General features: G+C 44.6%; 1 protein-coding gene and 1 long non-coding RNA gene across 3 annotated transcripts in view; one reads left to right on the top strand and one right to left on the bottom strand.

Annotated features, from left to right (window-relative positions):
* The window catches only part of LOC137532331 (uncharacterized), a 106,160-nt gene extending 101,120 nt beyond the window's left edge, over positions 1 to 5,040 (top strand). The window contains exon 3 of the long non-coding RNA XR_011023910.1: positions 4,700 to 5,040. This is a non-coding gene — a long non-coding RNA (uncharacterized lncRNA). The remainder of the gene's footprint in view (positions 1 to 4,699) is intronic.
* Positions 1 to 27,089, bottom strand: part of MGLL (monoglyceride lipase) — a 124,211-nt gene that overhangs the window by 86,580 nt on the left and 10,542 nt on the right. The gene's annotated exons all lie outside the window — the stretch shown is intronic.

The following is a 27,089-nucleotide window of genomic DNA, read 5'->3' as shown; positions in this document are numbered from 1 at the left end:
TGCTAGCGCTTGGCACGGGTGGTGGTGGACAGGCCCCGCCCCCCATGCAGTTGCATCTGAGTATAAAGGTTGCCGTGCTCGCACGTAACAAGACGGTTTTATGCCACATGGTCAACGCCACCCCGTGTCAGCACTTGACACGCGTGGTGTTACAACCGCTGATTTAAATTGCACCCGAATGGCAGTCATGGGCGGCAAACTGGATGCTGAACTGCTCAACAATCGAGCAGTTCAGAGGCCTTAACAAGCCGTTGGGGGCGTGAGCGTAATTACTTACCTACAGGGTCCTGCTGCTCTGGCCCATTGTCTGTATGGGAGCTGCCATCTTCCCCATGGACTGACCGCAGCTGTGTGGCAGTGTGCAGTGTGGCGGGCGCATGCGCCTACATTCACTGGGAAGTTCATAATGCCGTAAAGTAGTGGTCAGTCCATGGAGAAGATGGCAGCTCCCTTGCGGACAAGAGGCCAGAAGAGCAGCACCCCAAAGGTAAGTAATTTTGCTCAACCAACCCCTGCCCCCAACCAACCAATGTGCAGTAAGGCCTAGTGCACACCAGAGCGGTTCGGCTGCAGTTTGCGATCCGCTTGCGGGTGCGGATCTGCTAGGGTAATGTATTTCAATGGGCTGGTGCACACCAGAGCGGGAGGCGTTTTGCAGAAACGCATACTCCCGGGCTGCTGCAGATTTTGGATTGCGGATGCGTTTCTGCCTCAATGTTAAGTATAGGAAAAACGCAAACCGCTCTGAAAAACTGCACTTCAGAGCGGTTTGCCAGGCGTTTTTTGTTACAGTAGCTGTTCAGTAACAGCTTTACTGTAACAATACATGAAATCTACTATACCAAAACCGCTACACAAAACCGCAAAACGCTAGCTGAAACGCTGCAGAAAAATAAGAAAAAGTGTTTCAAAATCTGCTAGCATTTTGCGGATCTGCTAGCGGTTTTTGGTGTGCACTAGGCCTCAGATCCTAAGCATGTCTATGGCCTAGTGCACACCAAAAACCGCTAGCAGATCCGCAAAATGCTCGCAGATTTTGAAACGCTTTTTCTTATTTTTCTGCAGCGTTTTAGCTAGCGTTTTGCGGTTTTGTGTAGCGGTTTTGGTCTAGTAGATTTCATGTATTGTTACAGTAAAGCTGTTACTGAACAGCTACTGTAACAAAAAACGCCTGGCAAACCGCTCTGAAGTGCCGTTTTTCAGAGCGGTTTGCGGTTTTCCTATACTTAACATTGAGGCAGAAACGCATCCGCAATGCAAAATCTGCAGCAGCCCGGGAGTATGCGTTTCTGCAAAACGCCTCCCGCTCTGGTGTGCACCAGCCCATTGAAATACATTACCCTAGCGGATTCGCACCCGCAAGCAGATCGCAAACCGCAGCGGAAACGCTCCGGTGTGCACTAGGCCTTTGTGTTACTGAAATCAGCTCAGCAACGAGTAGGCATGCTTAGGGCCTTACTACATGTGCTGAGCGACACGCTGGGTTATCAGGCAGTGGATAAGACAGCACTGCCCGACAAGCATATTTCTTTGCAGGAGTACATTCTGACAACGCACTACTGCATGCATTTGTGTGCGCAATGCAGTGCTGTCCCATTCAGTATGATTAAAAGGGGTCAGCACTGTAACACTGACTACACAGCATTGTCAACTCCTCAGTTTATGAAACCACTGACTCCTACTCCAGCTACCCAAAATGGCTCAGACTCCGTCTCCTTGACTCAGACTCCTTAGTCTATTTCTAACCAGGATTGTGGATTTGCTACAAAAATCATCCGACTTCGACTCCTCAGTTTACGAAACCACCGACTCCAGGTACCCAAAATTGCACTGACTCCAACTCCACAGCCCTGAACGCATGAAATGCTGAGTGTCAATACCTGCATTGCTTAGCAACGCTACAGTGTGCTCAGGCCCTAAAGAGCGCTTATCAGCGCTCTGTATCGGTGGTGGACAGGCGCACCCCCCCCCATGTAGTCACGGGGCGCAGACGTGCTCAGTGATATGTACATGATATGTAGCGGCCCTCTGCCGCCAAGTAACGCCCTCGTGTGTCAAGAGCCGACCCGTGTGGTGTTACAAATGTTGCATTTTAATTGCACCCGCAGGGCACACAGTTCAGCCTCTCGTCTAAAGGCGCCCATTAACAATACAATTTTTTCATCACATGCAATCTTTTGAAGCACTTTTTATCATGGTAAGTAATCGGAAGGTAATTCTCGATTGCTCCCATTAACAAGTTGATTACAGCATTTTCTCTATTCAGATACGATCGTAAAATCCAACTTTCGGATAGGCGGGATTTTCAATTTCAATCACCCAAAGAACTGTTTCACACCTATTTTCAACAAACACTGTGCTGTCCTCTGTAAAATTCGATCATAAATATTGCGTCGAAAGATCTCATCTAATGAAAATATTGTGCCGTTAATGGGCACCTTTAAAGCAAACCTGAAGTGAAAATAAACGTATGAGATAATGAATGGCATGTGTAGTGCAGCCAGGAAATAGAACATTAGTAGCAAATAAAATAGTCTCATATTGTTTTCCAGTACAGGAAGAGTTAAGAAACTTCAGTTATCTATGCAAAAGAGCTTCTCTGAGCTATTCGACCCAACTTGGGTCAAAAACAGTCCTGTTTCCTGAAGCGCTTAAAATAACCCAAGAAACAGTGAGGGACAGCTTGCGATACGGTTTTACTGCAGGAAAGTTCAAATGGTCATTAGCTGTTTATAGTTTAAAATACAGATTGTGGTTTGTAAGCTGCCAATATGACAAAATGATCCAATTTTATAAAAAAAAAAAAAAGTTTATAACTGAAAATGAAAATATTTTCTTTGCAACAAATGTTCTATTCATTATCCGTACTAAACATACAACTCGTATCATAAGTTATTTTTTCGCTCCAGAGATCTTAAATTGCATCCAGAAGACTTCCGCTGGGCGGCAGGCCGCTGAACTTCCTGACGAGCACACAGTTTAGCCCTCCGTGTGAAACTAGTCTGAAGTAAACCGTAAAACGCTTTCAGGAAATTTTTAAATATGTTTATATATGTGAGGACCAGAATCCGTTTATTTCGGCAAGCACGTTTGGACCGTGCCCAGAATTGGATTTGGCACGTTGATTGGCACAGAAAGAGTAATACATTCTGACTGTAGTGTCACCCCATTCTCAGTACGCTGCCCATCCGGGTCTCATGTAACGCTGTCATCCGGGTCTTCCTCAGGGGACCTCCTGCCATGTCTCCAGATGCTCACCTCATCCCTGACCAGCTGACCACTTCCTTCCTGTACTTCTTTATAAAGAGCTTACTAAAAACAGAAGCTTTTCTCAAAGCCGTCATTATGTAAGCCACAAAAAGGAAGTGTCCTCTGTGGAGGGATATCTGGCAGCGTGTGCTCAGAAAGAGGAGAACAGGGACTGCTAAATGTATATGAGGCACTTGCCTGCCAGTTCTGAGAAAGCAACAGGAAGCTGTGAGAGGATGGACAGGATCAGCGCTGTCTCTGTATCCCAGCACACAATCATGTGACACTGGGGTGACTACAAGCACCTGCTTCACTGAATTCATATCAGCAGACTGAATAAGGGCTTCATTGTGACCTTGGCAGAGATCTGTGACCTTGGCAGAGCTCCGTGGGAAGCCAGGCTCACCAGATCCAACTTCAAAGGAGAGTGACGATAAGAGATATTTGGAAAAGATACAAAAACTGACTGAGGAACACATGAGACACAAAGGGCCAGAACTGACCACATTCACTATTAAAGCAATCCTGTTTCAAAAAAAACCCTTATGATATAACGAATTGTATGTGCAGTACAGATAATGAATAGAACATTAGTAGCAAAGAAGAGTCTCATATTTGTATGATCAGTTATATAGCTTATTTTTTTTTATAACATTGCATCATACTGTCACAGTTGCAGTTTTAAGACCACACTCTTAAAACTAAACAAAACAAAGCAGAAATAATGCCCCTTTGAACTTCCCTGCAGTAGAACTTTATCTCAAGCTCTCTCTCACTGTTTCTTGGCTGTCTAAATGCTTCAGAAAAGAGGACTGTATTCCACCCAAGTTGGGTCGAATAGCTTAGAGAAGCTCTTTTGCATAGTTTTTTTTTAACTCTTCCTGTACTGGAAAACAATCTGAGACTCTCTTTTCTTTGCTACTAATGTTCTATTTCTTAGCTGTACTACACATACAAATCATTATCTTATACAGCCACACTCCTCGTCATGCATATCACACAGAATTCATAAGCAAAAGGATGTCCTTTTAGCATTCCAACCAATTTCTGTTGTCACTACTTTTATTTTATAACAAATTTTGGAAAGTACAAAATATATAGATTTAAAGAATGAGAATAAAGTTTAGAGAGACAATTAAAAAGAAAACAAACATATACAGCAAGTGCCCGGTATCTGGCACTGGCAGGTATTGTCTGATGCTGGATACATATGTTGTTGATTAGCCCCCCACCTGGTGTAGCATAAAATACTGTCCCTCCAGAAAAGGGATGGTTGGGAGCTATGCACAAGGGCAGGGCTCCCTCCCTCTTGTGTTTTGTAAGTTGCTGAACACTTCCTTTAATCAGTATATGGTTATCCCTATAACTTTTTATATTGTTTATCACTTCTGTATTATGTACCAGCGTCTGTATTTTTATGCATCCATGTTTGTTTTGTTTCTCTGTACAGATGACGGTGCGATATAAATACAGAATAATAAGTAATGGGCAAGGAAAAAAGAAAACCTCTATATGCTTGTCCCGAGCACAAATTATCTTTACTGCACACTACTCTTCATTAAAAGAAGAACTCCACCAAGGACCATAGACTCCTGTAAGTGGAGGTAAGGGTTTTACGCCCCGCCCTCTTTAGAATGTGCTCCATGTTGGTTTTCCTGGCCTGCACCCATGCAGGTGGTCAAGGAGGCTCATTGTAGACCCTGTATGCACCATCTTAAAACCTACGGAACGCTCTCAAATATTTCATGTACAGCACCATTTTCCAAACTTAAAGAGACTCCGTAACAAAAATTGCATCCTGTTTTTTATCATCCTACAAGTTCCAAAAGCTATTCTAATGTGCTCTGGCTTACTGCAGCACGTTCTACTATCACCATCTCTGTAATAAATCAACTTATCTCTCTCTTGTCAGACTTGTCAGCCTGTGTCTGGAAGGCTGCCAAGTTCTTCAGTGTTGTGGTTCTGTGATGCATCTCCCCCCTCCAGGCCCCTCTCTGCACACTGCCTATGTATTATTTAGATTAGGGCAGCTTCTCTCTTATCTTTTACAAGCTGGATAAATCCTCCTCTGAGCTGGCTGGGCTTTCACATACTGAGGAATTACATACAGGCAGAGCTGTCGGCACTCTACAGGAAGAAACAGCCTGACACTTCAGTGGAAGATAGCTGCAGGGGGAAAGACACACACAAGTTATCTTTTGAGATTCAAAAGGAAGGGTGTATACAGCCTGCTTGTGTATGAATGTATTTTCTATGTGTGTACATACTGTACATCAACCTACTTCCTGTTTTGGTGGCCATTTTGTTTGTTTATAAACAAACTTTTTAAAACTGTTTTTAACCACTTATAAAGCGGCGAGGAGCGGCGAAATTGTGACAGAGGGTAATAGGGGATGTCCCCTAACGCACTGGTATGTTTACTTTTGTGCGATTTTAACAATACAGATTCTCTTTAAAGCACGCCTGAACTTAGAGGGATATGGAGAATGACATATTTATTTCCTTTTAAACAATGCAGATTGCCTGGCTGTCCTGCTATTCCTCTGCCTCTAAAGCTACATACACACATGCGACAACGATCGTTCGTTGTCAACGACGAACGAACTTTTAATTGATGAAAGAACAACCTAAGTAAAGTTAGTTTTAAAAGGTGTGTAACGATCAGATCGTTAGAACAAACGTTACATCACGTAAAAGCAACTATTGCGCCTGCGCATAAAAATGAAAAGTTCCATGAAGAAATAGTGAAATGCGCATGTCAAGCCTAGTACGAACGACCGTTTCCAACGATGTACTACTCTTGCAAACGATCGTCGTTGGAAAAATCCGCCAAGCTAGATCATTCGTTTTTAACGATCTAGCTCGTCCGTCGTTAGACTTAATAGTCGTTGGCTGATTTTTTTTAAACGATCGTCGTTTGAAACGATCGGGGAACGATCGTTTCAAACGACTATTAGTCGCATGTGTGTACGCACCTTTATACTTTTAGGCTACTTGCACACCAAGACGTTGCTTTAGGTGCTACGTTAAGGTCGCATAACGTGCACCTAACACAACGTATGGTGCTGCAAGAGCCGACGGTAGAGTGAGCCGCGTTAGGCGGCTCGATTCCTATAATGTCTCCCAGAGTGGCGCTGATTGGCCAGCGGGTCCACGTGATGCGGAGCGAGACACTCCGCATCACGTGGTCCCGCCGGCCAATCAGCACCCGCCAGTGCAGTGAATATTAAGTAGCCATGTGCGCGGCTACTGTAGCTGGCTCTCCCCGCCTCCTCTCCGCCCCCCACTGCGCATGTGCAAACAGTCTAACGCGGCAAAAGCCGCTCCAACGCCGTAACATGCTGCACTTTCCGGAGAACGTGCAGCGTTACATGTAACGCAACGTGGGCTGTGTGAACAGCCCACTTGTGTTACATTGCTGTGCGTTGGGGGAGCGTTACAGGCGCACTAACGTGCGCCTGTAACGTCTTGGTGTGTAAGCAGCCTTAGCCATAGACCCTGAACAAGCATGCAGATCAGGTGCTCTGACTGAAGTCATGCTTGTTTCAGGTGTGTGAGTCAGGCACTACTGCGCGCAAATAGATCAGCAGGACAGCCAGGCAACTGGTATTGTTTAAAAGGAAATAAAATATGGCAGCCTCCATGGGCTTGATTCACAAAGCGGTGCTAACTGTTAGCACACCTGTGAAAACCTCCTTAGCACGTCTAAACCAGCTTTTCGCACGCAAAACTGTATGCGCGTAAAAATTTACATGCGCACTGCACAGAGCGCAGGGCGCTCCGCGCGAAGTGCCCATTAAAGCCTATGGGACTTAGCGCGTGCATAGGAATTTGCGTGCGTAAAACTTTGCGCACGATCTGATTGAGAAATACGGTGCTAACCTACTTAGCACCCTGGTTAGCACGTCTAAAGACATTAGACGTGCTAAGTAGGTTAGCACTGCTTTGTGAATCAAGCCCCTTATCTCCCTCACTTCAAGTGTACTTTAAAGCGGACCTAAACTCAAAACATTCTCTCTGCTCTAAAAGATACGCAACAGCATCATAACCTTTAAACAAAAAACATTTCTTAGTTACAGCCGACATAAATCCTAAAATAAATCTGCAGTGTTTCTTCTCCTGATTCATAGAAGCAGACATATTGTTAACAGTCATTGCTTTTAAATGAGCTTGTCTGCCATCTCTGCCATAGGCAGTCATGTGGTACAGAGGAGAGATCAGATTACAATTGGTGATAAGACACAGATGAGGGGGAATTAAACAGGCTGAACTCTCTAAATACATACAGGGTGCATTTCTCTATGTTTTCCTTCTGCAAGAGTTCAGGTCCACTTTAAGTCATTACAAAGGGAGCAAGTTTATAACTACACTCTGTAGCTAACAGCAGGGTAGGCATCAGTGGAATCCAGGCCAAAAGCTAATTTAGAAATAGAACCTGTTTAGTTTCTAGACATCCTGTCCCTACCTGAGACAATTCATAACTAGCATGTGATACCATACTCTCCAAAGGGACCCAGTCCCGCAGGTACACAATAATCCACTCCAGAACTTCCTCCTTCCTTCCTGAATACAATCACTTGGCTTTTAACCAAACCCTTCAGAGATGTTTGACTAAAGCCAAGGTGGTCGGGAAGGAAGAGGGAAGTTCAGAACAGGAGTGAGGTATTGTCTACCTAGTGGAGAGCATCATGTTGTAGATTGTATGTCATACTTCTATTGATAGAGCCTGATTTACTCAGCACTCTCCAGAGATCCCTGAGGGTCCCCATTGAAAATATGAAAGTAATGCAGTGATCCTGCACTAGATGTTTAACAAAGGTCTGTTGACGGACGAGGCAGCTGATAAAGACCGCCTGTGTTGAGAATCTAGTGTATGCAGGCCTGAATTTATATCACAGGAGCCTATAGGCACAGACGTCCTGGCACATTAGACTTCACCCTCCATGCCCCTATAAACGCCCGCTGAACCGCACCGCAAGTATGCTGGCTGTCCCAGCTGTGACTTCTCTCTTGTTTCCCTTGCCCATCATAGGTAGCTACAGGTGACTCTTAGTATTAGGAACCCAGAAGTACCCTCAATATTAAGCAGCTAGAGGCGCCCCCAAGTATTAGGTAGATAGAGGAACCCCAGACAGGAGGTAGATCTTATCAGTGGGATGCCATGAGCAGGGTGAGTAACCTCTCATTTATGATCTGCTCAGGACTCTACATAGAGAAGAAAAGAGGGCGGCACTCAGGAAGGGGAGTGAGCTACCTTTCCATGGTCAGGCGCCTGTAGGCACGTGCCTACAGTGCCTTATGGTAAATCCGGCCTGGAGCATGTGTACAGCAAGCCTGATGCCCCCCCGATGCCATGGCATGGCCGAGAGCTTTTTTCCTGTCTGCCTCCTGACGTTATTCCATTGGTCCTCTGCCCCTCCATATAGCAATAGAACATGTTGAACTATACAGTTATCCTAACTACCTAAAAGTAACGGTAGTCCAAAGATGGCACAGCAGCAATGAAAGGCCAACTCCGACACTGAAGTAGGGCACTAAGCAAAATCTGTATGTTTTTGGGATATGGGAGGAAACAAAAGTGCCCGGAGGAAACTCACACAGACATGGGGAGGACATACAAACTCTCTGAAGATAGTGCTGGTATTCGAACCAGGGATCCAGCACTGCAAGGCAAGAGTGCTATTCACTACCACACCACCGTGTTGCCTACATAATGAGTGAGAAAACTAACACCCGATTCATGTCCATTTATATCAAGGATTATTGAAATACATTACTTTGCCTTGCCTTTTTTGTGCATGTGAAAAACACAGCCACTTATAACAGAAACTACCAGATGGGAGTGTCAACGCCTGCAAGCCAATCACTGGACTGTTTGAGGTGCTAACAATTATATACAAGGGACTCTGTTTCAGCACCAAAACCTTATCAGCAGTGTTTCCTGACAGATAAGTGTTTTGCCTTTTATTTACTTTTCAGGGTATCCAGGTAAATTTGACTCTGTTTGCCTAATTTTTTCATGTTTTAACACTTGCTGTATAGGAAAACAGAAAGGGTCTTTAGAAAATGTCTTAGGGCTAAGGATGATCAATGCTATGCAAATATTTCCAAGCTTATGCACATTTATGTCAAATTTTAAGCAACTTTATGCAGCTATAGGGCTGGAACCCACAAGAGCGGTTTTTTGAGCATTTTGTCAGCGCTGCGATACGCTATGGATGGGGCAACTTCCACAGGAGCGTTTGCGTTTCCCAGAAACGCAAACGCAGGGCCTGCAGCATTTTGGGAGCGTTAGCGCTACAATGTAAAGTATTGAAACGCTAGCAGAAACGCTCAGCAAAACCTAAACTGAGCGGTTTTGCTAGCGTTTTGCGGTTCAGCACACTGTAACAAAATTAAAAATAATTCACAGGACCAATCAGGATAAAAACGCGAAACGCAAAACACTACACAACAGCTGAGCAAAAAAATACACTGTTGCAAAACGCGACCGAAAACGTGCATGAATCCGCTTGCAAACCGCTCAGACAAAACACTAGCGGTTGCGTTTTGCGTTTGCGGATTTCAGTGGGTTCCAGCCCTTAAAGGATACCTGAACTGACATGTGACATGAGATAGACATGTGTATGTACAGTGCCTAGCACACAAATAACTATACTGTGTTCCTTTTCTTTTCCTTCTCTGCCTGAAAGAGTTAAATATCAGGTATGCAAGTGGCTGACTCAGCCCTGACTGAGGCCTGGTGCACACCAAAAAATGCTAGCAGATCCGCAAAATGCTAGCAGATTTTGAAACGCATTTTCTTATTTTTCTGTAGCGTTTCAGCTAGCATTTTGCGGTTTTGTGAAGCGTTTTTGGTGTAGTAGATTTCATGTATTGTTACAGTAAAGCTGTTACTGAACAGCTACTGTAACAAAAAACGCCTGGCAAACCGCTCTGAAGTGCCGTTTTTCAGAGCGGTTTGCGTTTTTCCTATACTTAACATTGAGGCAGAAACGCCTCCGCAATCCAAAATCTGCAGCAGCCCAGGAGTATGCGTTTCTGCAAAACGCCTCCTGCTCTGGTGTGCACCAGCCTATTGAAATACATTACCCTAGCGGATCCGCACCCGCAAGCGGATCGCAAACCGCAGCAGAACCGCTCTGGTGTGCACTAGGCCTAAGACAGGTAGTGACTACAGTGTGACCCTCACTGGTAAGAAATTCCAAATATAAAACACTTTCCTAGCAGAAAATGGCTTCTGAGAGCAAGAAAGAGGTAAAAAAAAAGGAGAATTTCTTATCAGTGAGGGTCACGGGTATCCTTTAAAATGGACCAATCAATTTAAACCTGAGTGCAACTTGATTGGTCCATTTTCAAGCTGCATATATTTGCATAAAAATGTACATCCAGTAAATTTGCATAAACTCGGATATATTTGCATCTCATCCCTAAGCGGGACTAGTGCTATATGTAACTATGTTTGTCTCATCATGTCACGTCACTTCAGGAACCATTGGTTTAGAAAACGTTTTGTGAAGCACTGATGTCCATAGCAAATACATGAACAAAAAAATGGATTTATCCTGTTTCTTGTTGGACAGCACTGTTTGCAGGTGGGACATTTGGAGTGCAAAGGTTAGCCTATGTGGCAAGGGATGGCAGCAATCTGCGGCTGAATGTTCCAGTGAATTTGACCTAAACATCACTGAAGGCTACTGAAGCTGATCACCCATCATTCAGCTGATTCAATATCTCTCGCAGATAGCCTATCAGATGTCAAGTTCATGGGAACGCCGCGGCACGGACAGCGTGACGGCCTTCCTGGCTACACCGCTGCTGCAGCTGGGCAACTATATGACACGCCGAAGGTCAAATCTTCAGAGGTCAACCTAACCTGCTAAGTGCTGAGACAATTCAACGTTAAAAGCACTGACCTCTGACACAGTGACCGCCGGTCGCAGCAGTCGGACGTGCTGCGTTTCCAGGCAAAGGGGGGCGGGCTGAATGTCATTTTCAAGTCAGTTGGTCTTTTGTCGTAGCAACACAGATAATATTGATTCTCGCTAAGTGAAAAACACATTCCATTCACCGACTGCTTTCAATATGCTGCGCGGTCTGCATACACTACATGCTAAGCCAGCACGCTGCCTTGCAAAGAAAGCTTTTTGGGTATGTGTGCGTGAGCGGAGGTGAGGAGAACGTTTTGCCAAACTATTTCTCTGGAGGCTCCTGCGTTTTGATTGGCTGCCAATAAAACAAATAATAAAAATTCCAACATTTAAAATACCACTGTAAATTTATCCCAGAGTAAAACAGTATACATTTTTTTTTTCATCTATGTCGCTGTCATTTAACAGTAAATGGGAAAGTCTCACAAATCTGTCAGGTTTTGAACTAGTCCATCTCCTCATGGGGGATTCTCAGTTATTTCTTTATTTACTAAAGTACTTACTGAACTGTAGGTTGCCCAGTCCAACTGCCAAAACAAGTAGGGAAGCTGGCTTTCCTTTTGTAAAGAATATAGGTAACATTAAGAATATCTCATGAGGAGATTGACTACTAGTCCAAAATCTGTCAGATCCATCAGCTTTTTGTCACTACTGTACGGGCAGTGGCAGTGCTTTGCAAAGACTTGCAAGGTACCCGCAATTTCCAAAATTTGTAGAATTGCATGATTTTGAGCGTAATTCTTGGAACAATTGCGTTTTGGTTCTGCAGCCACTGGTGTGATTGCAACACAAAATGCTGCATGCAGCAATATGCGATCACTCCGATGGTTCCACCGTTGCAGCACTGCCAAAGCGTTGCAAGTAAGTCCCATGCCTCAACAACATGGGAAAAAGTTATAGTGATTCTTACTCTAGGAGAAAGGTACATTTTATATATGTAGGTATTTTCATATTATTTATATACGTTTTCACGATAGTGGTCCTATACAGTGGACCTGAACTCTTGCACAGGACAGAAGGCAAAACAGAGATAAATGCACCCTGTATGTATTTAGAGAGTTTAGCCTGTCTAATCCCCCTCATCTGTGGCTAATCACAACTGTAGTTTGATCTCTCAGCTGTGTCAGCTGGCTGTCTGAGCAGAGCAGCTAATTTGTAAACACAGGATGTTAACCCTATGTCTGCTTCCATGACAGCAGGAAGTAAACACACTCCAGATGGATTGCAGGATTTGTGTCAGCAGTAACATAGAAATTTTTTATTCAAAGTTATTATGCTGTTGCTTATTTTTTAGAGCAGAGAGGAAGTTCTGAGTTCAGGTCAGCTTTTTAATGTCTACAGCTAATCAGGGCTGAGAGAAGTAATAAGGCTGCCATTTCTGATCTAACAAAATCCCAGATTCCTGGTGATAACACTGATGCTTTGCCTTGGACTCATAAATGTGTACTTATAAGTATCTGGATTCCCAATCCCATGTGCTGTTACTGCACTCTGTCACCAGAGAGGCGTGGCTGTTTCCTGTTTCCATTGTCTTGTCTATCCCAGGTAATGAGTGATATGAGAGATGTCCCAATCAGATTTCTGGGCTTGCTACAGTCATCTAATCGTGATATTTCAAAGTTGCCTGCAGCACAAATCGAGTTCCACAGAAACCAAATATTAATAGTAACCAAAAAATAAGTGAGGGCCGAATAGGAACTTTTCACGTCTCTGAAGTTGCTGACCAGAGGCGGATCCCCAAACAAAGACATCAGCGGCAGGTGGTGGGCGTACATTTCAAAACACAGCGCGCTAATTTGGGCGTGGCATAAACCAGAAAAAACAATTGGTTAAGGGCGCTTATTATAGCGGTAGTGGAATATCGGAAAATGTACTGATATTCCACTATCAGCAATATTTGACAATATTTCACTATGACCTAACCTCTCCCTACTCTCACACAGAACCCTCCCCCGATGCGCAACTAATAACCCCCCCTCCAAACAACTAATAACCCCCCCACAACTAATAACCACTCCCCCAAAAAACTAATAACACCCCCCACAATTAACTCCCCCCTGCCCCCGGACTACTAATAACCTTCCCTACAACTAAAAACCACTTCCCCCAACAACTAATAACCATCACCCCCCACCAAACTACTAATACATCCCCTGGACAACTAATAACCCCTCAAAACTAATAACTCCACCTTCTGGCGCCTAACCTTAACCCCCCTCCCCCCACACACACGGGACAAAAATGGGCATCCACTAAACAGCGGGTGCCAAGGCCGCCTGCTATACAAACTGCAGCTACAAATAGCGGTCGCTTCACACCCACTATTGGTAGCCAAAGTTCACATGGTGGGCGGCCCCAGCCTCCACTATTTAGTGGGTGCCATTTTTATTGCACTTCATATCACTGCTTCAGGTGGTGGGGCCCGGCTTTCATTTTCTCTAAGCCCCTATGCATATTTTATCTTACCAAATAGACCAAGGGGCAGGAATTGTTCCAGGCAACCATTTTTCAGTGTCTGTATGCTGCAGTGAACCTACTCTACGATGACAAAAAAAGGTCACCACAGCAGAGGGAAGTCTGTACAAATCCAGGTGTTTCCCAGATCATCCTCGATGCCGTAGGGTCCCTCTAAACATATCTGACAAGAGCTTGCTGGATATATTCTTGTGGCCTCACTCCCGTCTGTGTACCTGCATGGCTGTACTGCACATGCGCAGTTACAGTTCATAGCTGCAAAGTAGCACACAGACACTCGTGTGCAGCTTCTTCCTCCGTGCGCAAGCATGACCGTACTCACACAGGCGTAATACGCCAAGGCTCGTACACAGACTAGAGCGCTGCCACAGTCCTAGCTAACAGTGGTGGGGTTGAGGAGGACAAGGGAAGGCTCTGGACCGTCCACAGGCTTCCCATTACTTGGGTAAGTATCCTTTTTTTTTACTTTACAGGTTTGCTTTAAAGGACATCCAAGGTGAACATAAACTTATAAGATAAACAATTGTACCTCCTCATAAAAATTACTTTTTTAGATATCCCACAGTTCTATTTTATATTCAAATGCAGTTTTTGAGTTTTTACAGTTTCATTGTCTCTGCTCAATGACACATTCACTGAAGTATGCCAGAGCTCAAATCTATGAAGTATTAACCCTTTTTATCTCTTTCCTGCTTTCAGAAGCCATTTACGGCCAGGAAAGTGTTTTATGGCTGTAATTCCTTATCAGCAAGGGTTATGCTAAAGTCCGACCCGGTCCCGACCCGGACAGAAACTGTCACTTGCATACCTTATTGTTTAACTCTTTCAGGCAGAGGAAGAAAAAAAAGGAACACAGCATAGTCATTTGTGTGCTTGGCACTATCGATATAAGTCTATATCATCATGTCACATGTCACCTCAGTTGTCCTTTAACTTTTTAGGGTAAAAAAGACTTACGTGATTTCTTTTTTAAAGTAGATCATAAGGAAAGAGAAAAAAAGAATGTGTTGGAAGGTGATATAACTTGGCTGGAAGATACTTCTATTTAATGGTTCCTGGAAGCATTCTTTACGGTATAAGTAGAGGCCAGTGAGCGATGTGCAGATCCTGCTATCCAGGCTGCTCAGCTCTTCCTGCACAGCCCAGCAGGAGATTATCATCAATCTGCCGCAGAGAGGCTGCATTCCGCACCACTGACCTAGGCAGGCGAGCATTCATGTACAGCAGGAATCAATTATAGGAGAGACTCCTATCCAAGGGGAAATATTGGCTCGGGCCAAACCGCCCTGCACAACCACAGCCGTATAAACATTATGGTCTATGGCAGAGCCTAAGTCAGGCTTGGAGCGGATCAGGTGCAAAGATGACGTGATCCGCAATCGGCTGCTACATCTAACTGGTCATTTTAAAGAACACCTGCTGTGAAAAGAATGTGAAAGAGAACCTGAGGTGTGTTTAAAGAATGTTATCTGCATACAGAGGCTGGATCTGCCTATACAGCCCAGCCTCTGTTGCTATCCCAAACCCCACTAAGGTCCCCCTGCACTCCGCAATCCCTCATAAATCACAGCCGTGCTGTGAGGCTGTGTTTACATCTGTAGTGTCAGTCTCAGCTGCTCCCCTGCCTCCTGCATAACTCCGGTCCCTGCCCCCGTCCCTTCCCTCCAATCAGCAGGGAGGGAAGGGATGCAGGCGGGGACTGGAGTTCTGCAGGAGGCGAGGAGAGTAGCAGACTGACACTATAGAGATAAACACAGCCAGCTCTGACAAGCTGTTTGTCAGCAGCGTGGCTGTGATTTATGAGGGATTGCAGAGTGCAGGGGGACCTTAGGGGGGTTTGGGATAGCAACAGAGGCTGGGCTGTATAGGCAGATCCAGCCTCTGTATGCAGATAATATTCTTCAAACCCACCTCGGGTTCTCTTGAAGGGTGCCACTGCCATTCCCTTTTAGAAGAATGTGAACTGTGTGGCTGTCATGATGATCTTTCCTGTAGTGTCAGGGAGTCTCCTGAAACAAGCATATGTAGCCAGAAGTCTGAGAAGATTCCGGACAACTGATTTGTCTGCTCGATCCAGGTGCATTATTCAGAGAATGTTAAAGAGACCCTGAGCAGACCCCTAAAAATGAAAATCTGGACTTACCTGGGGCTTGCTCCAGGTCCCTCGGCATCTTCTGGGTCCCCTTACGGCGTCGAGCACATGATTGAGCTGGGTGTGCGGACGGGCTGCGCATGTGCAGTTGAGCACAACTTTGCTCAAAGTCACTGCACTAATGGGGCCGCCAGTTGGACCACGGAAGGGACCCAGAGGATGCCGAAGGACCTCGCAGGCTACGGGGGGCGAGACGAAGCCCCAGGTAAGTGCAGATTTTACGGGTCGGCTCAGGGTCCCTTTAAGGTTCTGTTGAACTGAAATTTGGATTTTTACGATCATATATGAAGAGAGAAAATGCCCTAATCGACCTGCTTATGGGAACAATCCATAATTACCTTCCGATTACTTTCGATCGTAAAAAGTGCATCAAAAGATCGCATCCAATGAAAAATTTGTACTATTAATGTGCACCTTAAAGAGACTCCGTAACAAAAATTGCATCCTGTTTTTTATCATCCTACAAGTTCAAAAAGCTATTCTAATGTGTTCTGGCTTACTGCAGCACGTTCTACTATCACAGTCTCTGTAATAAATCAACTTATCTCTCTCTTGTCAGACTTGTCAGCCTGTGTCTGGAAGGCTGCCAAGTTCTTCAGTGTTGTGGTTCTGCTATGAACTCCCCCTTCCAGGCCCCTCTCTGCACACTGCCTGTGTGTTATTTAGATTAGTGCAGCTTCTCTCTTCTCTCTTATCTTTTACAAGCTGGATAAATCGTCCTCTGAGCTGGCTGGGCTTTCACATACTGAGGAAATTCAGACAAGGGCAAAGCTGTTTGCAGGAAGAAACGAGCAGCCTGAAACTTCAGTGCATGAGAACAGGGGGAAAGAAACACACAAATAATCTATTGAGATTCAAAAGGAAGGGTGTATACAGCCTGCTTGTGTATGAATGTATTTTCTAGGTGTGGACATACTGTACAACAACCTACTTCCTGTTTTGGTGGCCATTTTGTTTGTTTATAAACAAACTTTTAAAAACTGTTTAACCACTTTTAATGCGTCGGGGAGCGGCGAAATTGTGACAGAGGGTAATAGGAGATGTCCCCTAACGCACTGGTATGTTTACTTTTATGTGATTTTAACAATACAGATTCTCTTTAAGAGACACAACGTTATTACAAGCTAGAAAAAGTGGGGAGAGAAAACTGGAGAGAGCCCAAGGACATCTGACCTGAGAGGTATATGGCGGCTGCCATATTTATTCCCTTTTCAATAATGCACATTGCCTGGCAGCGTTGCTAATCATCTGCTTCTAAGGCCCACTTCACGTTGGCCTCACAAGTGGTCCTGATTTTAGCAGAGGTGAACAAATTCTTTGTTAATCAATAAGATACCTTCACATTGCTAGGTTAAAACCTTAAAGGGACTCAGAGCAGTGCAGAAACTATGGAAAGATGGATATCATTTTAAAGCTCTCTTTCTCCTCTTTCTGACGACACCTAAATCGTCGCCCTACGCCTTTTAGTTTTCTCTATTTTCACGATCGAAGTCGCGGCCGTGGCAATTTCGATCGCAAAAATGGAGAAAACTAAAAAGGCGTAGGGCGACGGTTTATATATCATTGGAAAGAGGAGAAAGAGAGCCTTAAAATGATATGCATCTTTCCATAGTTTCTGCACTGCTCGGAGTCCCTTTAAAGATCTGTTCGACACATTTCGCCAAACGGAGCAGAAGTTTGGATATGCAGCGATTTTTCCAGATCAATGCATTTTTTGGATCGATGCATCCGTCGCATGGGTCACAAACGAGGGTCACAGATCCAAAACTGATGCCCATTAAAACTGCTAAATGGCCTCCATTGAAGCAGATGTAACTCTGCAAGCGCGTAAGGCGTATTCCCCACTCCTGGATCCGCAGCCCACGGGGTAAGCACCTCAAACACTTCAGTTGTTTTATTTTGGCACAATACTGGATCATATTTCCTGTTTGCACCGCACCCTTATCTAAGGGCTAGGTGATTATACACAGATTGGCATCACATTGGTATCTGCAGCATTGAGTGATATTGGTTCACCATTTAAAGTTTTTTGCATTTTGTATGTATTTATTCAATTGGATTTTTTGATGTTTTTTCACTAGTATGTTACAGATTATTAGTTAGGCACTGTATGCACTTTTTTCTTAGGCACCAGTACTTTTGTTGCAGTAGGATTAGTCACTGCAACATCATATTTTTCTGGTACTTGCCCAGAGTGGTATATATCACAGTATTGTATGGCTACATTTATGTATTGTGGAATATCAGGAGATCTGTATACCCACAGTGCATGGGGATTTTGTATGGTTTTAATAGTGTCATTCATTGTTTAATAAAGCTTGGCATATACTGAAATTGCCATTGCATCATTGCTTTATTTATAGTGGTCACCTCATTAGGAGGGTTCTTTTTCTCTAATTTGTTAGTATTTTTTTGCTGCCCTGCAGTGGTGACACTATTTATTAAAGATTGCTCATATATGTGACACGGCCCATTAGAACTGATCTGTTTCACGGATCAATGTTTGATCTGTCCAGTGTGAACCAGGCTTAATACTTTTTGTCATAGACCCTGAACAAGCGCACATTTGACAAAGGCGCCAGTTTAAAATAGCACAGAATAGCGGTAGTAGAGTATCTGTAAATTTGCCAGTATTGTATTACTTCATTCATCCAGTAAAATATTGTTAAAATTGATCGATATTTTGCTATGACCTGACTTCTCACTACTCTCACACAGAACCCTCCACTGGTGGTGCTTAACCTCAACAACCCCCCTCCTGGTTAGGTCTGTCATCTTTTAAGGGTGTAGGACACAATGCAAAGAGGCATGGGTCAACAGAGGTGCCAACAAAATAAAATACACTAAATTATGGTTAAAAAAAAAAGGAGGTTGTGGTGGACTTACTCCAGATTATATGATTCAGGTAGTCACATTTCTAAAACAGTTCTACTTATGTATTAAACACTCCAACACGTTTCACAAAAAATGTCCTGCTTCTTCAGGCCAAAATATGGGAGCCCCTGTGGCACAGTGATGCAGGCTCAGTGCCTCCATCAGCATCATAAACTTTCATTAGGTGCGATTTCACGTGCATTTTCCATTATGCGTCAAAGACGCACACGATTCAAAACAGTGTGCTTCCAGCCTTATTTTAATTTTTTCAAAACAACAATTTCTATTCCTGAAGCATTCCAAACTTGTCGGCTTCAGACACCTGCACGTTTCATCTTGCCGATATTTAATTAAAAGTGTTTTTGATAAAACCATTATCAGTAGACTTAATGAAGAATATGCTTCTGGACGTTTCTAACAGAGCATATCTATGCATGAGAAATGTACTCATTAACTTCCACTAACGAAAACATCCCCATAGCACCATTCTGGCTAAAACTTATTATTATTAGATTATTTCATATGAATATAGCACTGAAATATTTCCCTGGAGTGGCTTATCACTAATAGCGATAATCAGAATGCAAATTCTGGTTCAACACGAACCTGAATCTGCAGAGGCTGAACCAGAACTTTGCAGAGGTCAAATCAAATTTGGGAGCTCTCGATTAATTAACTGGCAGCTTAATTAATTAATTGATTAATAAACCACTGGTTACATTGATAGGCAGCTAGTTTAAAGGGAACCTGAAGCTAGAAGTATATATAGGCTGCCATATTGATTTCCTTTTAAATAATGCCAATTGCCTGGCAGCTGTAACGATTGGTGTCAGCACACAGAGAGAATCTGATTATTGGTGAACTGCAGTATCACCAACAATACAGACGTATACCCGATTATTGATGATCTGCAGAATCACCAATAATACAAGTATGACTAACCTCTGGACACCTGATAAAGTGTAAGTGTTTTGGTGCAACAGTAGGCTGTCTCCAGTGGGCCAGGAGACGCAGATAACAATGAGCATGGACCACCTGAGGAGCAGGTGGCCCTTGGCTGTGTGTGAACTATCTCCTGGGAAAGGGGATAGAGATAACCTGCGAGCCAGTGATTCCCTGCAATACTGGGAATCAGACTATACTGCAGCCAAAGGACTCCTAAGGGATAGAGCCCCTGACTGGACTGCCGAGAGGCCTCTCTGAGGAACAGGAGGTCACTGCAGCTACCTGACACTTGGCGGGGTAGTGTAACAGGTAGTACAGACAGACTGAACACTCAAGGTATGAGTGACAGCCAGAAGGGTCGGCCAGGCCAGGTCGGCAACACACGAGCAGATAAGGTACAGAGACAGAAGGCTGATTCGGTAACCAGGTACAGGCAGGGTTTGGCAACAGGTAGGCAGATATGCATAGGTACCGAATCAGAAAGCAGGAGAGAGGTCGAGAGAGCAATTGGTCATAACAGATAAAGCAGAGGCCTAGTCTAGAGTGTGAGGTCCGTGGTCTCAACACAAAGGAACTGGTCTAAAGTATAACACAGCAATGACACAGTATTCCTAAGCTTGGGTGTGAGGTCCTTGGTCACAACACCCAGGAACTGGTCTAAAGTATAACACAGCAATGACACAGTATTCCTAAGCTTGGGTGTGAGGTCCTTGGTCACAACACCCTGGAACTGGTCTAAAGTATAACACAGCAATGACACAGTATTCCTAAGCTTGGGTGTGAGGTCCTTGGTCACAACACCCTGGAACTGGTCTAAAGTATAACACATTAATGACACAAGCGTAATCTGGCTAAGTGTGAATTCCCAGGTCCACCTGGTTCTAACACACTGTGGGATCTGACTATGGTCTGAGTGCTCACACGTAAGTATTCACAACGGCAGACAACCTGAGACTGACCAGCGAGATCTATATATAGTGCAGCGCTCCTCAGCGCCACCCAGCGCTACTCAGCCAATTACAGTCTGCGCTGGGATCAGCTGACCAACCTGATCAGCTGATCCCTCTCCTCCTGGCATAAAGGTCCTGCCTCCCAGCGCGCGCGCGCGTAGCTCTCCATCTGTGTGCACTAGAAGGCTCAGACAAACCAGACGCATGCTGCTGTGCGGAAACCGCCGGTCTGAACGCGGAGACAGCCGCCCCGCGGCCATACCGTGCGGCGGCATCTCCGCAATCCTTTACAGCAGCCCTGCTGATCTATTTGGCTGCAGTAGTGTCTGAATCACACCAGAAACAAGCAGGCAGCTAATCTTGTCAGATCTGACAATGATGTTAGAAACACCTGGTCTGCTGCATGCTTGTTCGGGGTCTATGGCTAGAAGTATTAGAGGCAGAGGATCAGCAGGATAGCCAGGTAACTGGTATTGCCTAAAAGGAAATTAATATGGCAGCCTCCATATCCCTCCCGTTTCAGGTTCCCTTTAACCTCTGCAAATTCCAGAATCTACACTTTAGTTGAATTTTCTGATCGTAGAAAGGAGGAAGTTCCGCACAAAGTCCATAGCTGAATTGAATCCCAACTTTATTGAAACAGGTAAAAGCTGTACAGCTCGGTAGCTGACATGTTTCGGTTTTGCAGGTCCTTAATCATAGCACAAGTTCATGTTAAAAAGTACAACCAATATAAGTCTAAATCCCACCCCTCACACAGGTGGGTCAAATGACACACCCTCCCACTCAAAAAAGGAGGGTGGAGGGAAAGAGGAGATAAAGAAAACGGGAGAAAAACTCCCACATCTCATTTCCCTGGGCAACCTGGCTTATGATCCTGAAAGGACTTCAAAATTTGCAGCAGTCTTCTCTAGGCAGCTGGGGACTTCTACGATACAATCAGATGCAACTCTCAAGTTGGCATTTACACAGCTTGAAAATATAATGCTGAAGGAAACGCGTGTGTGGTGGGACCTTACTACTCTCAAACAGTATGTGGCTGATAACATCATACCACGAGGAACACGTATCAAGAAGGTACCCACCACTATCTATTCCGACGAATTTGTTGTTGAATGGAATGCTATATTATCTGATGGTTCAAACTTATGAAGCTCATTATTGTTTATGAGGAACAACGGTTGGTAGACCTATGCGCACAGGTGTCTGAGATTAAGGAGACTCTGACAAAATTTGACACTACAGCTCCATGATGAGCTTAACAAAAGGCTTAAAGAAAATATTGAAAAGTTGGAGTCTATAATCACAGACACCAAGCGTGTTAAATATCCACGTGATGTTGAGGATTATAGGAAGGGAGTGGTTTACGAAGGTTGTCGTTGGGAAAGTACCGCTAGGTCCCCTAGACAGTTACCTCATCAACCCAAACCTAAGCCAACCAAGAAGGTGACCTTTAGGCTAGCTCTCCTGAGACTTCTGACTCCCAATCCGAGTGGTTGGATGCCTTAGGTCAGGAAAACCGGGGTGCCTCTGGTGGCATGGCGGTTCCCTCTATTCCCACTATTCCACCAAAAACCGGTGAGGTTCCTGTTCCTCGCTCTTATTACAAGAAACCCAGGAAATACAGGAAAGAAAATGAAAGGGTTGTACCAGACGAGCAGGTTTGAGGAATCGGAGGGTCCCCGGGGGCTCCTCTGCTTCCAATTCTTTACATGCAGTGGTGTTCTTGTCTGCCACCATTCTGACATCAGAGGAGTTTGTTTTGCTTTCCCGGGGTCTCTCTGTTGCTCCAACCCATCATTTTGACCTCTTCAGTACTATCCGAGACATTAACAGATTTGTCAGGTCAGTACTTCTGAGGAAGCATTTTCTCGAGCCTGAGACGGTGGAGGTGAGGCGGCCTGAGGTGGAGAGGTAGGGTCTGTCGGACATCCAGACTTTTAAGGACACTTAGTCTCTTTTACACTTGGAGCAATTGCTCACGGAGATTGTGCCCATTGTGTCTGTGGATGATGTCAGGCCTGTACCCATCCGCAATGCAGCCTTCTATCCTCTGCCCGAACGCCTCCAGTCGATGCATTCCAGGATGTAGTGGAACAACAGTTGCTTGAGTTGTGCGGAACTTCCTCCTTTCTACTGTCTTTATGGGTCAAGTCGCCTAGTTCCAGCACTGCCCTAGTGTCCAAGGTGCTGCAGATTTCACTTGTTTGCTGATCATCATAAACTACTTAATCCAGGTCATCAGGATTCCGATTGGGAAGTAGGGATCGATACAACTCACTGCACCACTCAATCTCAGCAGAAATCCCATTAAAAAAATTTTAAGAAGCAATTCAAGCATTGCCGCCCTAGCCCTTTAATGCTCAGTGTAGTATGAAACCGGTCAACTGTCAATCCAATCTTCCCCCTTGCTGAAAATCTACCACCGCTCTCGATGACACTTTGATCAATAAACTCCCTGAATACAATTAGAGGTTTAGAGCTTAGCAAGGTGAGGGGGAGTAGATCACTGGCAGGTTTGCAAAACATAAAAGACAAATTGTGTGGTTACCATAAGGCCGATTTTACACCTGCCCTGTGCGTTTGGGGTGTGATGCCCGACCACCCCATCACAAAGCACAAAAAGTCAATCACATGACCCTGCGGCAGAGTGCGCCGACCGGATCATATGCATAGCGCACTGCTTATTCCAGGTGTAAAAATGCATGCACACGATTTCTCTTCAATCTGTGTCACCCATCAAGATTGAACTTGGTCCAGGGGGTCACATCATGGAGCTCTAATGCTGGACAACAGCCAAACCATGCGTTCTGCGTCTGTGAAGGGAGGAGGGATGAGGACCCTGGGAATGAAGAAGTGGCTTCCGCAGGCAGGGTGAGGAGGGAAACAATGGACTCACCCGCCAATTATCGCTTCAAGGTCCGGCCTGCCAGATCATTACGCGACCTCAGCAGACATCGGGGTCTCTGTGCACGCTGACAATAGTCACAGGGAGAGTGCTGGATTAAGCCCTGGCCACTAGGATTGGTCCTGCCTAGGAGAACACATGGTCAAGCATGTGATCAGTTTGATCAGCTGATAGATTTGTAAGGTCCCGATTTGCTGTGATGACTTCCTGGTTTAACACATGATCATGACCAGCAAATCAGAACTTTACAAACTGGTCACATGCTTCACCATGAGATCTCCTAGGCAGGGCAATCCTATTCCCTACTGGCCACAAGGATTAGTTACAAGAAAAAGCGCAGAATTCAGGCTCATCGCCTAAAGTTCGGGCATTCACATAAGGAACGTGGACTTGTTTTTTGTCTTTTCTTAGGCTTTGTTCACATCTAAAATCGCAATCTCTGAGGCCAGTGTTTTGGGATTTTGTGAGTGATTTTTTTTTAAGCCTCCCGGTGCTTCCCTGCACGTTGTGATTTTTATAAAGCGCTTTTCTAAGCGTTTTTGCCGAGCGATTCTGTTTTTTCACGTCCTGACGTCAATTAGGAAGTGAACTCTTTCACCCGCAAATGAATAAATACAATGTATTTATTCACGAAAGCGCTAACGCAATCACCGCATACAGCGATTTTGTGAGCATTTTGTGTTTTTCCTTTACCTTCCATCATAGCAAAATCGCCCCAAAAATGGTCCATGCAGCGCTTTGGTCAGCGGAAAGCACATATGAACAGTACCATAAGGAATCATTGCACAAGCATTTTTAGGGTGATTTTAAAAATCACCAGCACTAAAAAATAGGCAAAAACGTTGGTACTTATCCGTTAGCCGGGCGCATCCGGCAGGTGGCGACAAAACGCCACCAGAGTTACATCTTTCTCTACTATCCATGTCGGCCTGGAGGGGGAATAGTAATTAGCGCCACCTGCCGGATGCGCCCGGCTAACGGATAAGTACCAAAACGTTTTAGGTTTGTACAAGCCCTTAGGGCCCATTCACACTTGAGCGCTTTGCCGGCAATTTCGGCAAAACGCTCAAATGCTAGCGCTTTTGAAAGCGCTAGTGTAATGAAGCCCTATGGGCCCGTTCTTACTTGGGCAATTTGCGCTAATTGACGCAAATTGCCCAAAAGCGCTAAACGCAAACGCGTAGCCTGCTCCATTTTCAGGCGATTTCCCGGCGATCGCATTTGAGTGCTATAGAAACGCTAAACACGATCACAGAGAAATCGCTGCACTGTCTAGTGATTTTTTCCGCGTGAAATTGTGGAAAAATCACTCATGCAAAACGTCGGCAAAAATCGCCAGCGATTTGCGCTTTTAAGTGTGAATGGCCCCTTAGTGTGTGTATGCGGCTTAAATTCAGAGACTGCTGAAGCCAAAAGATTAATATGACAGTCATTGTGTAAAGGAAACAGCAGCAGCTCCATAATTCATCCCAACATCCATCAAAATGTACAGTACAATGCTTTACCTATAAACAATGTCGGACTGGGACCTGGAAAAACTGAGGAAATCCACCTGTTGGCCAAGCAGCAGCAACCCTGTGTTATTACTACTAATAGAAACCTATAGCAAGCAAGACTTCACTGTGAGCAGCAACACCTGATTACTGCTGCTTGGCCAGCAGGTGGATTTCCTCAGCTTTACCACCTACCAGTCCAACATTGCCTATAAACACACAACCAATGCATTAAACACTAACAGAGCATGCGTCATCTATGACTGAATGACCTCTATGAGCATGGAATATGATAATGCCTGCATATAATATGGGGCACATTGCACAATATAAATCGTCGCTAGGGTAAGTTATTACAGAACAGACTTGTTTCACTTCTTGCTCTGATGTGTCTGGGGAGAACCTTTGGCTCCACAACCACCAGTCCAGGTCCCACGTATGGCTGGATCTGCCTTGTGCAGCTTGAGTAGTTTGGCGCCACAATAGACAACAACATGGGACAAAAGTGGCCCCAGGAGACGTGGATAAAACATTGTTTGCTGTGTATGTTTTATGATTTTACAAATAAAAGAAAGTTTGCAGACAGTGTAGTTGCTCCTTTGAAAAAATTATCTAAGATCATCAAATACAAAGTCATGTGACCTTACAAACCAGTACAGCTCACACACCCTGATACTCACCCATGGAATTGTGGGAGTGCCATGAGTAAACACTAGTAATCACAAATGGTGAGCACATGCCTGAGTACATTTATAAAGGGTCATGCCATAAAACAGAAGCAACAGATGTTATTCAATGTCATTAAACATTATCTTTGACCCGTCTGCATCGTTTTTTTTTTTTAAAGGAAACCAACATTACATAATTTTGTGTTAAAAGATACTTAGAATCTCCTCTCTGTTTGTCTCACTGGTTCACACAAGTCTGCACAAAGCAGGAAGTAAAACATTTTGCATCTCTTTGCACCCCAACTGCATTGCTGGGTTTAGGGTTATGAGTTACTCCTTAAGGTAGAAGGAAGCCTGCCCAACCGGAGGGATGCGTTGTAAGTGTACATATACGTCAGAGTAATCACTCCCATCTCACCGACAGCTGACTCAGTCCCACGGGGCAGCTTCCATCCAGCAGAGCTACTGCAGAGAGCCCAGAGTAACCACAGGCAAATCTGTGTAACGAATAGTTGATAAAATACTTGAACTATAAACAAGTGATTTGATAGAGATGACCAATAAGATGCTAATAGATCTGAACGGCCCACAAATTGAACTGTATGCAACTTGGAATTCTGCCAATCAGAAGCACTTCCTGTTGAATCTGATTGGCCCAATTCTGAGTTAATTTACACGAAAGCAAACCTAAACAGAAGTTATATACTCAACACTGTAGATGGAAGTCTGGTGGTAGTCTAGTTGAGGGGACACAGCAGATACTACACTAGTGCCGGAAACCTCTGGATACTCCAGAGACGTCCCCGATCCTCATCGACCCCTCCATGGCTCACCAGGACCCTCTTCTTCTCCGCGGCCTCTCTGCACAGGCACCAGGAGATCTGCGCCTGCACAGCAGCTTGGAGCCGCCCATGCATGGAGGAAAAAGCGGTGCAGGAGCGGCTCTGTGCTACAGGGAATACAGAGAAGGCATGGGCCATGCTTTGTGCTTGCGCTGCGCTTGTACACAGAGGGGTAGTGCAGCCGCGAGCAATATATTCAGAGGGTCCCTGTGCTGGATTGGAGGGGTGTGAGAAGATTGAGGAAGCTTCTGGACCCTCGGGAGGCTTTCCTCCACTGAGTTACGCATCTAACTTTTTTTTTGTTGAATTCACTTCAGGTACTCTTTAAAGGAAACACGAGGTGGAAATAAACTGATGAGGTTAACAATTGTATCTATCCTCCTCCTAAAAATGACTTTTTTGTTTGTTTGTTTTTTTAGATATCCCCAGTTTTATTTTATATTGAAATATATTTTTCAAGTTTTTGCAGTTTCACTGTCTCTGCTCAATGACACATTCATTGAAGTATGCCAGAGCTAAATTATTGGCCTTTTTATCTCTTTCCTGCTCTCAGAAGCAATTTTCTGCTAGGAAAGTGTTTATGGCTGTAATTCCTTATCAGT

Source organism: Hyperolius riggenbachi, chromosome 9 (assembly GCF_040937935.1).
Source record: "Hyperolius riggenbachi isolate aHypRig1 chromosome 9, aHypRig1.pri, whole genome shotgun sequence".
Lineage (NCBI taxonomy): Eukaryota > Metazoa > Chordata > Amphibia > Anura > Hyperoliidae > Hyperolius > Hyperolius riggenbachi.
This window is presented reverse-complemented; position numbering and strand designations above follow the sequence as displayed.